The sequence below is a fragment of the Chiloscyllium plagiosum genome, unplaced genomic scaffold (genome assembly GCF_037043375.1).
Source record: "Chiloscyllium plagiosum isolate Xiang-an unplaced genomic scaffold, Cpla_swu_hap1 HiC_scaffold_42, whole genome shotgun sequence".
Classification (NCBI taxonomy): domain Eukaryota; kingdom Metazoa; phylum Chordata; class Chondrichthyes; order Orectolobiformes; family Hemiscylliidae; genus Chiloscyllium; species Chiloscyllium plagiosum.
The window spans coordinates 2,796,073-2,812,120 of NW_028270180.1; the positions used below are offsets into that span (position 1 = coordinate 2,796,073).

At 50.1% G+C, this 16,048-nt stretch overlaps 1 protein-coding gene across 7 annotated transcripts in view; it reads right to left on the reverse strand.

The window, feature by feature from the left end:
- The window catches only part of LOC122542659 (leucine-rich repeat and immunoglobulin-like domain-containing nogo receptor-interacting protein 1), a 645,371-nt gene that overhangs the window by 454,551 nt on the left and 174,772 nt on the right, over window positions 1-16,048 (reverse strand). Inside the window, exon 1 of one of the 7 annotated variants that reach the window (XM_087981932.1) lies at window positions 3,803-3,820. The exons of the other annotated variants lie outside the window; for them this stretch is intronic. The gene's annotated coding sequence lies outside the window, so the exon portion shown is untranslated. Of the gene's footprint in view, window positions 1-3,802; window positions 3,821-16,048 lie in introns of those variants that run through there. 7 annotated transcript variants of the gene reach the window in all.

The following is a 16,048-nucleotide window of genomic DNA, read 5'->3' on the forward strand; positions in this document are numbered from 1 at the left end:
CCCTTTACAGAGCTATCCCTCTCCCCTTTACAGAGCTATCCCTCTGCCCCTTTACAGAGCTAGCCCTCTGCATCTTTACAGAGCTATCCCTCTGCCCATTTACAGAGCTAGCCCTCTGCCCATTTACAGAGCTAGCCCTCTGCCCATTTACAGAGCTATCCCTCTGCTCATTTACAGAGCTATCCCTCTGCCCCTTTACAGAGCTATCACTCTGCACCTTTACAGAGCTATCCCTCTGCACATTTACAGAGCTATCCCTCTGCCCCTTTACGGAGCTATCCCTCTGCCCAATTACAGAGCTATCCCTCTGCCCCTTTACGGAGCTATCCCTCTGCCCATTTACAGAGCTAGCCCTCTGCCCCTGTACAAAGCTATCCCTCTGCCCCTTTACAGAGCTATCCCTCCGCCCCTTTACAGAGCTATCCCTCCGCCTCTTTACAGAGCTATCCCTCTGCCCCTTTACAGAGCTATCCCTCTGCCCCTGTACAGAGCTATCCCTCTGCCCCTTTACAGAGCTATCCCTCTGCCCCTTTACAGAGCTATCCCTCTGCCCCTTTACAGAGCTAGCCCTCTGCATCTTTACAGAGCTATCCCTCTGCCCATTTACAGAGCTATCCCTCTGCCCATTTACAGAGCTATCCCTCTGCCCCTTTACAGAGCTATCCCTCTGCCCATTTACAGAGCTATCCCTCTGCCCCTTTACAGAGCTATCCCTCTGCCCATTTACAGAGCTATCCCTCTGCCCATTTACAGAGCTATCCCTCTGCCCCTTTACAGAGCTATCCCTCTGCCCCTTTACAGAGCTATCCCTCTGCCCCTTTACTGAGCTATCCCCCTGCCCCTTTACAGAGCTATCCCCCTGCCCATTTACAGAGCTAGCCCTCTGCCCATTTACAGAGCTATCCCTCTGCCCATTTACAGAGCTATCCCTCTGCACATTTACAGAGCTAGCCCTCTGCCCATTTACAGAGCTATCCCTCTGCCCCTTTACAGAGCTATCCCTCTGCCCCTTTACAGAGCTATCCCTCTGCCCCTTTACAGAGCTATCCCCCTGTCCCTTTACAGAGCTATCCCCCTGCCCATTTACAGAGCTATCCCCCTGCCCCTTTACAGAGCTATCCCCCTGCCCATTTACAGAGCTATCCCTCTGCACCTTTACAGAGCTATCCCTCTGCACCTTTACAGAGCTTTCCCTCTGCCCCTTTACAGAGCTATCCCTCTGCCCCTTTACAGAGCTATCCCTCCGCCCCTTTACAGAGCTATCCGTCTGCCCCTTTACAGAGCTATCCCTCTGCGCCTTTACAGAGCTATCCCTCTGCCCATTTACAGAGCTATCCCTCTGCCCCTTTACAGAGCTATCCCTCCGCCCCTTTACAGAGCTATCCCTCCGCCCCTTTACAGAGCTATCCCTCTGCCCCTTTACAGCTATCCCTCTGCCCCTTTACAGAGCTATCCCTCTGCCCATTTACAGAGCTATCCCTCTGCCCCTTTACAGAGCTATCCCTCTGCCCCTTTACAGAGCTATCCCTCTGCCCCTTTACAGAGCTAGCCCTCTGCCCATTTACAGTGCTATCCCTCTGCCCCTTTACGGAGCAATCCCTCTGCCCCTTTACAGAGCTATCCCTCTGCACCTTTACAGAGCTATCCCTCTGCACCTTTACAGAGCTATCCCTCTGCCCCTTTACAGAGCTATCCCTCTGCCCCTTTACAGAGCTATCCCTCTGCCCCTTTACAGAGCTATCCCTCTGCCCATTTACAGAGCTATCCCCCTGCCCATTTACAGAGCTATCCCCCTGCCCATTTACAGAACTATCCCTCTGCACCTTTACAGAGCTATCCCTCCGCCCCTTTACAGAGCTATCCCTCTGCCCCTTTACAGAGCTATCCCTCTGCCCCTTTACAAAGCTATCCCTCTGCCCCTTTACAGAGCTATCCCTCTGCCCCTTTACAGAGCTATCCCTCTGCCCATTTACAGAGCTATCCCCCTGCCCATTTACAGAGCTATCCCCCTGCCCATTTACAGAGCTATCCCCCTGCCCATTTACAGAACTATCCCTCTGCACCTTTACAGAGCTATCCCTCTGCCCCTTTACAGAGCTATCCCTCTGCCCATTTACAGAGCTAGCCCTCTGCATCTTTACAGAGCTATCCCTCTGCCCATTTACAGAGCTAGCCCTCTGCCCATTTACAGAGCTATCCCTCTGCCCATTTACAGAGCTATCCCTCTGCCCCTTTACAGAGCTATCCCTCTGCCCATTTACAGAGCTATCCCTCTGCACATTTACAGAGCTATCCCTCTGCCCCTTTACGGAGCTATCCCTCTGCCCATTTACAGAGCTATCCCTCTGCCCCTTTACAGAGCTATCCCTCTGCCCTTTTACGGAGCTATCCCTCTGCCCAATTACAGAGCTATCCCTCTGCCCCTTTACAGAGCTATCCCTCTGCCCCTTTACAGAGCTATCCCTCCGCCCATTTACAGAGCTAGCCCTCTGCCCCTTTACAGAGCTATCCCTCTGCCCCTTTACAGAGCTATCCCTCCGCCTCTTTACAGAGCTATCCCTCTGCACATTTACAGAGCTAGCCCTCTGCCCATTTACAGAGCTATCCCTCTGCCCCTTTACAGAGCTATCCCTCTGCCCCTTTACAGAGCTATCCCTCTGCCCCTTGACAGAGCTAGCCCTCTGCATCTTTACAGAGCTATCCCTCTGCCCATTTACAGAGCTATCCCTCTGCCCATTTACAGAGCTATCCCTCTGCCCCTTTACAGAGCTATCCCTCTGCCCCTTTACAGAGCTATCCCTCTGCCCATTTACAGAGCTATCCCTCTGCCCATTTACAGAGCTATCCCTCTGCCCCTTTCCAGAGCTATCCCTCTGCCCCTTTACAGAGCTATCCCCCTGCCCCTTTACAGAGCTATCCCCCTGCCCATTTACAGAGCTAGCCCTCTGCCCATTTACAGAGCTATCCCTCTGCCCATTTACAGAGCTCTCCCTCTGCCCATTTACAGAGCTAGCCCTCTGCCCATTTACAGAGCTATCCCTCTGCACATTTACAGAGCTAGCCCTTTGCCCATTTACAGAGCTATCCCTCTGCCCATTTACAGAGCTATCCCTCTGCCCATTTACAGAGCTATCCCTCTGCCCATTTACAGAGCTATCCCTCTGCCCCTTTACAGAGCTATCCCTCTGCCCCTTTACAGAGCTATCCCCCTGCCCCTTTACAGAGCTATCCCCCTGCCCATTTACAGAGCTATCCCCCTGCCCCTTTACAGAGCTATCCCCCTGCCCATTTACAGAGCTATCCCTCTGCACCTTTACAGAGCTATCCCTCTGCACCTTTACAGAGCTATCCCTCTGCCCCTTTACAGAGCTATCCCTCTGCCCCTTTACAGAGCTATCCCTCTGCCCATTTACAGAGCTATCCCTCTGCCTCTTTACAGAGCTATCCCTCTGCCCCTTTACAGAGCTAGCCCTCTGCCCATTTACAGAGCTATCCCTCCGCCCCTTTACAGAGCTATCCCTCTGCCCCTTTACAGAGCTATCCCTCTGCCCCTTTACAGAGCTATCCCTCTGCCCATTTACAGAGCTATCCCTCTGCCCCTTTACAGAGCTATCCCTCTGCCCTTTACAGAGCTATCCCTCTGCCCCTTTACAGAGCTATGCCTCTGCCTAGTTGCCCAGCTCAGTTTGGCCAGTTCTGGCTTCATGGCCTCACAATGATTCCTATTTATATTTGAAACACTAGTCTTAAAACCACTCTTCCTCCCTCAAAGTGAATGTGATAATCATATGATCACTGTTACCTTGGGGTGATTTCACTGTGAGGCCATGAAGTAATCCTGCCTCCTTGCTCATTACCAGATGTAACACAGCCTGTTCCCTGGTTGGCTCTATAATATGTTGCTCTTTGAAACCGACATGAGTTTGGGTTTCCTTGTTATAAAATTGGCAAAATGCAGCCACTGGAACATGGCTTACTCTTATTTCGATGTTACACAAACAGAAGTTGCTGGTGAAACTCCACATGTCTGGCAGCATCTCTGGAGAGAAAGCAGAGTCAATGTTTTGGGTTTAGTGACCCTTCTTCAGAATTGCTGTTTGTACATTCCTTTCATTAACTAGCCTACATCCGTTTCTACGTTCCTTACACCGGAACAGAGAAAACAGGACCCTGTTCCTTTGTCCCCATACCCTACAGAAACATAAAGTTACAAGAAGATGTGCTAAAATGAAATTTGAATTGTGAAGGTCTACAGACCTAAGAATAATTGAACAGGCTGGTCTCTTTTCTCCAGAAAAGAGAAGACATGAAATGATTGTGGTCTTTAAGAGGAGGGAGGGTTTTAATAACATAACATGCATCCAAGGATTGTCAGACTCAAAATGTGAATTCTGTTTCTCTCTCCACAAATGCTGCCAGAACCGCTGAGTTTCTCCAACTATCTGTTTTAGTTTCAGATTTCTGATGTCCACAGTTTTTTTTTGAGGTTTTAATAGGATAGGCAATGAAAGGAAGTTTTCACCATATGGGTGAGATCATACATCAGGCCATAAACACAAAACTGTCACAAATTAATTCTACAGGGAATTTGTGTCCTGTAATGGGAAAGTGTTTGGGCAAGTGGCCATGACTATCACAGGGGGAAGTGAAGGTGCTGACCGAGGGGGTCAGACAGACCTGGTGCAACAGGCCCAGACTGTGTTGAGGTTGTTGGTTTAATAGTGCTTCAAAAATTCCTCATCTGTCCAAGATCGGTTTCGTGGTGTTCTACACACACAAAGCAACAAACTGTACCAAGTCAAGGCTCACTTTGTATAAACCCAAACTGATGTGGTCTCAAATCCCATCCTTGTTTCTCGCCCTCCTCCCTCACGCGTTCAATCAACTCGATAGCTCAGAATCCCATTCCAACCCATCCATTGTACAACTTCCAAAGTGCAGAGCTCCCTCCCTCCCTCCCTCTAATTGACAATTGCCTCCCTCGCTCCTGCTCAATAGCTTCTGCAGTGTGGGCCTTAACTTTAAATCAAGACTTTCTAATCAAAATGAAAATTCAAACATCAAAGAATTCCATGAACTACGTTCATGTGTGTGATGTGCAGAGTAATTAACTTATTGAAAACTGTAATTAGAGTAGGGCTTTGTTGTCCATGTGTGCGGGAGGCTGTGGGCTACACTGAATGAATACTAATTAACACCTACTTAACATAACTTTAATTAGCTGTCTGATTAGCCCGAAGAGTTGGAAAAAGATTTATTCCTCTGCTTGTCCCAAGTGTTACTCTGTGGCTATTAACAGCACAAAAATCAGAGTTTAGCACAATTGACAAACAGATCCTCTTTCTGTTGGCCATCATGCATTGCCCACCTCTGAGATTCCATAACAGAGACATTGAGAACACAGAGTGAGTGATTGGTTTTAGCTCTGGGACCAACCAATAGACTTCCTGCGTACCAACTAGTCCCTCAAGGCATCCCACACAAAGACAAATTACTACTTTTATTCAGAAATAAATGTCAAACTGATGGAAGTGATGAACACTGGAAAGGGATTTGATGGGAATTTTAAAGTTTCAGGGGTTTAGGGAACATTCCTCCTCATGACACCATCCAAATATTGCCCGATGTGAAGCAAGTGCCATCGCTCAGCAAGGCACCCAATATTAGTAACAAGTTCAAAATTACCAACAGTACTTCTCAAACTAATGAGAGACCCATCTACAATCTGTCACTAATACATCACTGTCCCTCCCCATAGCGTTCCAAATCACCATCTCTGCCCCCTGCCCCAATCCACCTACCCACTGCCATTCCCTGCTCTACTCCCAGAATCACTTTGTATTCTCTGGTGATTCCATTTACACTCTTCACCTCATTGTCCCTTCCAGATTTCAGAATCCACACTTCAATCCCTTGGCTGAAACAAATTCTCCTGTGCTCCTGCGTGACCTCCAAGATGCACGATTTTATTTCAACTCCAAACCCCCCACACCGGATTTGTGAGCTAGGTCTGAAGTCCCTATAGCAAATGAGTGTGCACAGACACACATAACGCACACTCTTTCTCTCTCTCTCACACACATACACACACTCACTCTCACACACAACACTCTCTCTCACACACACTCTCTCTCTCACTCTCTGTCACACTCACACTTTCTCACACACATATACATGCACTCACACATACTTTCTCTCATTCACATACACACTGTCTCTCTCACTCACACGCACACTCTCTCTCACACACACACAACACACACACACTCTCTCATCCACACACATAACACATACACACTCTCACACATGCATACAAACACACAGATTCTCTCTCTCTCACACACACATACACTCTCTCATATACACACACAGCACACATATACACTTTCTCACACACACACAACCCATATACACTCTCTCTCACACACAACACATATACACTCTCTCTCTCACACACACAACAAATATACACACTCTCTCTCACACACACACACTCTCACACACACAGCACATATACACTCTCACACACACAACACATATACACTCTCTCTCTCACACACACAACAAATATACACTCTCTCACACACACAACACATATACACTCTCTCTCTCACACACACAACAAATATACACACTCTCTCTCACACACACTCTCTCTCTCACACACACAGCACAAACACTGCCTCTCTCATCCATACATACAACACACACACTCTCTCACACACACAGACTCTCTCTCTCACACACACTCTCTCATACACACACAAAACACACAGACTGTCTCTCTCTCACACACAACACACACTCTCTCTCTCACAGACACACACTCTCTCTCATACGCTGTCTCTCTCTCACACACACACACTCTCATACACACATACACACACACAAAACACACACACTCTCTCATACACACATACACACACACAAAACATACACAGACTATCTCTCACACACACACTCTCTCCTACACACACTCACTCTCACACACACAACACGCACTCTCTCTCACACACACAACACACACACTCTCTCATACACACAACACACTCTCTGTCATACACACACACGCACACGCACTACACACTCTCTCACATACTCTCTCATACACACACATGCACAAAACACACAAACTCTGTATCTCTCTCTCACACACACACTCTCTCACACACACTCTCTCAAACATACACACTCTCTCTCTCATACACGCACACATAAAATACACACACATTCTCTCTCACACACACACACACTCTCTCTCTCACACACACACAACACACACTCTCTCTCATACACACACACAACACAAATACACTCTCTCTCATACACACACGCAACACAAATACACTCTCTCTCACACACACACTCTCTCACACACACACACACACACACTCTCTCACACACACACTCTCTCTCCTCTCTCTCTCTCACACACACACACACACACCCTGTCCCCACAGGGCAAAGACACAGTGTACATCACACTGGGGATTGGCACTATTTCCCCTGCTGATCACAAACATAAGCACAGTTAGAGGGAAATGGGTCTGGGTGGGTTACTTTTCGGAGGGTCGGTGTGGACTTGTTGGGCTGAAGGGCCTGTTTCCACACTGTAGGGAATCTAATCTAATCTAAACCAGGAGCAGGAGGAGGCCATTCAACCCCTCAAGTCTGTCCTGCCATTTGATACCATCATGGGTGACCTCATCTCGACCTCAACTCCACTTTCCTGCCCACTCCCCATAACCTGCAACCCATCACTGATTAAAAACCTAGCTCTCTTTTCCTTAAATTTACTCAATGTCCTAGCATCCAGCACACTCTAAGGGAGCAAATCCCACAGATTCAGGACTCTTTCAAGAGGTAATTTCTCCTCATCTCTGTTTTCAATGTGCTAACACTTTTCCTAAAACTTTGCCCTCTCGTTCTAGACTGCCTCACATGGGGAAACATCATCTCTAGGTCTACTTTGTCAATTCTCTTTAGCATCTTACACCCCTCAATTAGATCTTCTCTCACTCTCAGCTTAAACTGCTCATCTCTCTTCATAAAACAAATCCCACCCTCTCTGCAATCTGGAAACAGACCAAGTACACAACAAGGGTTGGTATGGAAAACTATAAAGTGGGCTCTTTATTGTAGGGATTTTACACGGATAACGTTCATTGGCAGACTGTGGATACACATTTGATATGTAAGATTATTCCTGAGCTCAGTAGATAGTGCCAGGGGGATACACCTGTCCCACATGGGGAGTGGCGTAAGGTCCAACAATAGCACATCAAAGCACTGCTGTGGGGATGGTTCCTTCACGATAGAGATCACAGCTCAGCCTACACAGCCTCCAACTGCTCCAATCAACTGCACCTCAGGATTCAAATTGGACAGGTACAGCACGGGGTTAGATACAGAGTGAAGTTCCCTCTACATTGTCCCCCAAACACTCCCATCTGGGGATAGCACAGGATTTGATACAGAGTAAAGCTTCCTCCACACTCTCCCTATCAAACACTCCCAGGACAGGGACAGCACAGGGTTAGATACAGAGTAAAGCTCCCTCTACACTGTCCCCCATCAAACACTCCCAGGACAGGGACAGCACAGGGTTAGATACAGAGTAAAGCTCCCTCTACACTGTCCCCCATCAAACACTCCCAGGACAGGGACAGCACAGGGTTAGATACAGAGTAAAGCTCCCTCTACACTGTCCCCCATCAAACACTCCCAGGACAGGGACAGCACAGGGTTAGATACAGAGTAAAGCTCCCTCTACACTGTCCCCCATCAAACACTCCCAGGACAGGGACAGCACAGGGTTAGACACAGAGTAAAGCTCCCTCTACACTGTCTTGCGCCCAGGACTATGAGATGAAGGTATTGTAGTCACTGCAAATTGATATAAATGTGTGAAGTTTGTTCTAGCTCTTGCTCTAACTGCCTTCCCGTGTTACAGGTTAACATCCCTGGCTCTTGATTGTGCTTTTCAGCTGAGCTTTCAGTTTTGAGGAAGGGTCACTGATCCTGAAACGTTAACTCTGATTTCTCTCCACAGTTGCTGCCAGACCTGCTGAGCTTTTCCTGCAATTTCTGTTTTTGTTTCTGCCTTCCAGCACCTGCTATTCCTTTGGTTTTTATTAGTTCTTTATGCTGCTTAGTTAACAATGAAGGTGACCTCCTGTGGTTGAGGGGGGTGAAAGCGGTCCCTTACCTGGTCAAAGATGGAAATGGCAAGGGCAGACAGCCTCCTCTGGGTGAGATGAGCTTCATTTCCCTGCAGCTCTCTCAATGTTGACCCTTGGTTGAGTTGAACCTGGTCCTGCCCACTATCTGGCATTCACCGTGTCTGAGAGAATCTCTCACTGTTACTGAAGCCTCAGGTAAACACATTACATCGAAAGGGAAACAGCTGCTGTCAGGTCTGGGTTGGACAGACTCTGCACATCGGAAGATGGCTTCTCCCAGATACCACAGTAAATCACAGCGATGTAAACGGCCACCAGGCTCAGACTGATCAGGAAGGAAGAGATTGATGAGCTGCAGACTCACAGTTGGAGATGCTAATGTTAACTCAGTGCAAACAAAATCAAAGCCAGGAGAGAGAACATTTCCAACAGCTGGCGAGTACACATCTTTCACAGAGACTGAAATGACATTGTAATATTCTCATCTGCTGTCACACTCTGGTGAGCTTGTTCAACATTCTCCTGCAGCATCATTTCGCTATCTCTCCCAGCCTGCTCTGCTTCACATCTGAATCCACACACATCCCCCTGATGACTGTTCATTACAAACATGAAGCCATGGACTGTTGGAGCAGGAGTAAGAGGCTTATGTCTCTGTTCCCAGTCTTACACCAACTCCCACTCTCTGGGGATGGCACTGGGCTGTCAGGGGTGACCAGATTCAGAAAGGGACTGCTCTCTGTATAACTGGACCTCCCACAACAAACAGATAGTGACTTTCATCAGATGAGTTTCGAGCCCTTTAATCTACTACTCTATGGACGAAAGTCAAACTGATATTGACTAAAGACTTACAAGCGTGTTCGTTGAATCCAGCTGAAACATCAGACTGGTTTCTGCTTAGGCATCTGTTCAATATTCTTCAGCTGACTGGCAGTTAGTCTACCTTTAAGCTGTTTATATCATTACAGCAAATACCCTGAGGGGAATAAATAATCTGACTCCATCATAAACAGGGCCACTTGCAGCATAACATGCTGATGGAAGGACAACATTACAGTCCTCCGCGAATATTAACCCAGACACTGAAGTAGCTACAACGGTAATATTTGTAAATATCAAGAGCTGTGATGAACATCTGTGGAATCTTTCAATACCGCATTACCTACACCTGGTTATTTAACTAGAGTTATAGAGTCATCCAGCACGGAAATAGACCCTTCGGCCCAACCAGTCCGTGCTGACCCTAATCCCAAACTAAACTAGTGCCACCTGCCTGCTCCTGGCTCATATCCCTCCAAACCTTTCCTCGTCATGTTCTTATCCAGATGTCTATTAAGTGTTGTAATGGTACCCACATCCACCACTTCCTCAGGATGTTGACTCTACACACAAACCAAAAGAAATTGCCCCTTGTGTCTTTTTCATATCTTTCTCCTCTCACCCTAAAAATATGCCCCTAAAGTCTTGAAATCCCCCATCCTAGGGAAAGGACACTTGCTATTCACCCTATCCATGGGCCTCATAGTTTTATAAATCCAAATAAGGACAACCCTCAGCCTCCGACACTCCAGGGAAAGAAGTGACAGTCTATTCAGCCCCTCCCTGTAACTCAAACTGACCAGAGCTGACACAAACATCAAGATCAGAGTGCTGCTGGAAAAGCACAGCAGGTCAGGCAGCATCCGAGGAGCAGGAGAATCGACGTTTCGGGCAAAAGCCCTTCATCAGGAACAGCAACCGTGAAGCTATGGGCTACTGGAGCAGGAGTAAGAGGCTTATGTCTCTGCCTCCAGTCTTACACCAACCCCCACTCTCTGGGGATGACACTGGGCTAAGGAAAGCTCCTGTCAGGATATCCAGGGTCAGGAAGACCCAGGTCATCTCTGACACAAGCATCACCATGTTAGGTACAGACAGCTCACTGGAGGCAAGGCCCACATCAAGGCAAGGCAGTTCAGCCTCACCCTGCTGTGAAATGGAACATGGTCACTTGGTGAGGTGCAGGAGGTATTCAGCGGAACCTGCAGCTGTCAGTATGTTCAGGAAGAACAGGAGAGTGATATTTATCCACGCCCACTCCATCACCAGGGTGACCCAACCACACTGTGCTAGCGTTTAAGCAACAGACTCATAGCACAGCCTCCCTGCCTGTACCCTCCCTGCCTGTGCCCACTCCCTGCCTGTACCCTCTCTGCCTGTACCCTCCCTGCCTGTACCCACTCTCTGCCTATACCCTCTCTGCTTGTGCCCTCCCTGCCTGTACCCACTCCCTGCCTGTGCCCACTCCCTGCCTGTACCCACTCCCTGCCTGTGCCGACTGCCTGCCTGTGCCCACTCCCTGCCTGTACCCTCCCTGTCTGTACCCTCTCCCCTCCCCCACCCAACCCCCTTAGTTCTAGAGTCATACAGTTCTACAGCACAGAGACAGGCCCTTTGGCCCAAACTGGTCCATGCCGACCAAAATGTCCATCCGTGTTAACCCCATTTCCCTGCACTTGACCCATATCCTTCTAATCCTTTCCTATCCATGTATTTGTCCAAATGCCTTTTAAATGTTGTTAATGTACCCACCTCCACCACTTCCACTGGCAGCTCATTCTCTTTCTTAAATTGACCTAATTCCCATGAAGGAGCGGATGTACCTTAACCAGACAGTGAAACGTTCCGAAAAAGCGCAATGATGGGTCATGTCACATTCAGTCGGAGAGTTTGACACTGTCTGATATTTAATACAAATGCATTTTGTTGAAACAAAGCTCTCCTTCTCACACAGAGCTTTCTGTGACTATCTCGTGTTTCCAAACTCTTCTTTAAAACGGGTCACAAGCTCCTGGACTTCATGTCTGTCTCCGACTGTAGTCAGGAGATCAGAGTCGGGAGTGTGGTGCTGGAAAAGCACAGCTGGTCAGGCAGCACCCGGGGAGCAGGAGAGTCGATTTTCAGGCATAAGCCCTTCATCAGGAGATGCCTTCAGTTTAGGTTCAGCGACACTAAAAACCAAAAGGTGTCACATTGGATTCCAGGTGACACAAGCTTGTCAAATCCCCGTCCGGTTAAACCTCCTCAGATACCGTAGCGTGAGGTACAGAGACAAGAATTTAGATCCCAAAATACCATCAGGTGTGTAACTGCACAGTTAGGTCACAAACACACACTCAGTTCTGAAAGATGCACAACATTTCAAACAGAGTAACTAACTGAAATCTGCAAACACCTCAGAAACTGTGATGCAGTGTAATTACTGGCTGAAAGGTAATGGAGATGGTTAACAACTCACACACAGTGGTCAATCATCGAAACCGCTCTCCTGGTGAAACAGTCCCTGAACAGAGTGAATATTCACAGCAGAAAATGTGGTGCTGGAAAAGTGCAGCAGGTCAGGCAGCATCCAAGGAACAGGAGAATCGACGTTTATGGCATGAGCCCCTTCTTCAGGAATAAGGAAAGTGTGCCAAGCAGGCTAAGGTTAAAGGTAAGGAGGAGGGACTTGGGGAGGGGCGTTGGGAATACGATAGGTGGAAGGAGGTCAAGGTGAGGGTGATAGGGTGAGGGTGATAGGCCGGAGTGGGCGTGGGGGCGGAGAGGTCAGGAAGAAGATTGCAGGTTAGGAAGGTGGTGCTGAGTTCGAGGGTTGGGACTGAGACAAGGTGGGGGGGGGGGGGGGGGGTGGAGGGGGGGAGGGGGAATGAGGAAACTGGAGAAATCTGGATGTCCCTGTACACCTCCATCCCCCCATCACGAAGGACTCAAAGCCCTCCCCTTCTTCCTTTCCTACCGCACCAACCGGTACCCTTCCACCCTCCTTCGACTGACTGAACTGGTCCTCACTCTGTACAACTTCTCTTTCCAATCCTCCCACTTCCTCCAAACCAAAGGAGTAGCCATGGGCACCCGCATGGGCCCCAGCTACGCCTGCCTCTTCGTAGGATATGTGGAACAGTCCATCTTCCGCAACTACACTGGCCCCACCCCCCCACCTTTTCCTCCGCTACATTGATGACTGTATCGGCGCTACCTCGTGCTCCCACGAGGAGGTTGAACAGTTCATCAACTTCACCAACACCTTCCATCACGACCTCAAATTCACCTGGACAGTCTCAGACTCCTCCCTCCCCTTCCTAGACCTCTCCATTTCTATCTCGGCGCGACCGACTCAACACGGACATTTACTATAAACCGACCGACTCCCACAGCTACCTAGACTCCTCCCCACCCAGCCCCCTGTAAAAACGCCACCCCATATTCCCAATTCCTTCGTCTCCGCCGCATCTGCTCCCAGGAGCACACAGTTCCAATACCGAACAACCCAGATGGCCTCCTTCTTCAAAGACGTGGTTGATGATGCCCTCCACCGCATCTCTTCCACTTCCCGCTCCTCCGCCCTTGAGCCCCACCCCTCCAATCGCCACCAGGACAGAACCCCCACTGGTCCTCACCTACCACCCCACCAACCTCCAGATACATCATATCATCCTTCTTCATTTCCGCCACCTCCAAACGGACCCCACCACCAGGGATATATTTCCCTCCCCTCCCCTGTCAGCATTCCAAAAAGACCACTCCCTCCGTGACTCCCTCGTCAGGTCCACACCCCCCACCAACCCAACCTCCACTCCCAGCACCTTCCCCTGCAACCGCAAGAAATGGAAAACTTGCGCCTACACCTCCCCCTCACCTCCCTCCAAGGCCCCAAGGGATACTTCCATATCCGCCACAAATACACCTGCACCTCCACCCCACATCATTTACTGCATCCGCTGCACCCGATGTGGCCTCCTATACATTGGGGAGACAGGCCGCCTACTTGCAGAACGTTTCAGAGAACACCTCTGGGACACCTGCACCAACCAACCCAACCGCCCCGTAGCTGAACACTTCAACTCCCTCTCCCACTCCACCAAGGACTTGCAGGTCCTTGGACTCCTCCAACACCAGACCATAGCAACACGACAGTTGGAGGAAGAGCGCCTCATCTTCCGCCTAGGAACCCTCCAACCACAGGGGATGAACTCAGATTTCTCCAGTTTCCTCATTTCCCCTCCCCCCACCTTGTCTCAGTCAAATCCCTCGAACTCAGCACCACCTTCCTAACCTGCAATCTTCTTCCTGACCTCTCCGCCTCCACCCGCATTCCGGCCAATCACCCTCACCTTGACCTCCTTCCACCTTTCGCCCCTCCCCCAAGTCCCTCCTCCCTACCTTTTATCTTAGCCTGCTGGACAAACTTTCCTCATTCCTGAAGAAGGGCTTATGCCCGAAACGTCGATTCTCCTGCTCCTTGGATGCTGCCTGACCTGCTGCGCTTTTCCAGCAACACATTTTCAGCTCTGATCTCCAGCATCTGCAGTCCTCCACGTTTTCCTAGAATATTCACAGCAGCCCATCAGAGACTCTAAACCTGACTGAGCAGGGGCTTGGACTGACAACAATTTCTGAACACCTTGAGCAGAAGGGAACATCCAACGTCATTCCCAGGGACACTGTGCCAGACTTTCTGGCAAAGAAGTTGGATCTAAAGAGAGACTGCAAAAGTAAGGGGGGAGGGAGGGTGAATGTGCTGGAGATAATTCAGGAAGGAATTCCGATCTTAGGTCTCGGGAAGCTAAAGGTATGAACACAAACGGAAAGGTTTCTCCTTGTGGGAGAGTCTACAACCAGAGGGCATCATTGCAGAAGGAGTCGTCACCCACTGAAGACAGAGATAGGGAGGAATGTCTTCTCACCCAGAGGAGTGAATCGGTGGAATTCTTTCCCACAGAGGGATATCGAGGCTGGGTCATTCAGTATGTTCAAGGCTGAGGTTTGTAATCAGGAAGGGAATCGAGAGCCATGGGGAAAAGGGGGGAAGTGTATTTGAGGATTCTCGGATTGGCCAGGATCTCGTTGACTGGCAGAGTAAGCAGGATGGGCTCCTGCTCCTACACCTGAAGGCGCCATGATTAAAATCACAATTCCTGCAGCTCAGAGATCTCGCAGGGCTGTGAGCAGGGTTCCCTCAATCGGTCTTACCAGCTGCTTGGGTCTTTTCGGGGGTGGCAATACCTTCCAGGATCAGATGTGGGTGCCAGGGTGGATATGCTGATGACTCATGTGCACCAGGATATTGGAGAGGCCATGCATTTAGACAATCCCACAGCCTGGGGAGGAGGGGGAATGGGGGAATGGGGAGGGGAGGGTGGGAGTGGGGGAATGGGGGAGGGGAGGACCCTATCCTACCCTCCCCCATTCCCCCACTCCCCGTCCTCCCCTCCCCCATTGTCCCAACCCCCGTCCTCCTCTCCCCCATTCCCCCACCCCCATCCTCCCCTCCCCATTGCCCCAACCCCCGTCCTCCTCTCCCTCATACCTCCACCCCCGTCCTCCCCTCCCCCATTCCCCCACACCCCATCCCCCCCTCCTCATTCCCCCACTCCCCATACTCTCCGTCCTCCCCTCCCCCATTCCCCTACTCCCCATCCTCCCCTCCCCACTCCCCCACTCCCCGTCCTCCTCTCCCCGTCCTCCTCTCCCCCATTCCTCCACCCCCGTCCTCCCCTCCCCCATACCCCCACCCCCATCCTCCTCTCCCCCATTCCCCCACTCCCGTCCTCCTCTTCCCCATTCCCCACTCCCCGTCCTCCCCTCCCCCATTGTCCCAACCCCCGTCCTCCCCTCCCCCATTCCCCCACACCCCATCCTCCCCTTCTCATTCCCCCACTCCCCATACTCCCCATCCTCCCCTCCCCATTCCCCTACTCCCCATCCTCCCCTCCCCACTCCCCCACTCCCCGTCCTCCTCTCCCCCATTCCCACACCTCGTCATCCCCTCCCCCATTGCCCCACTCCCCGTCCTCCTCTCCCCATTCCCCCAATCCGTCCTCCCC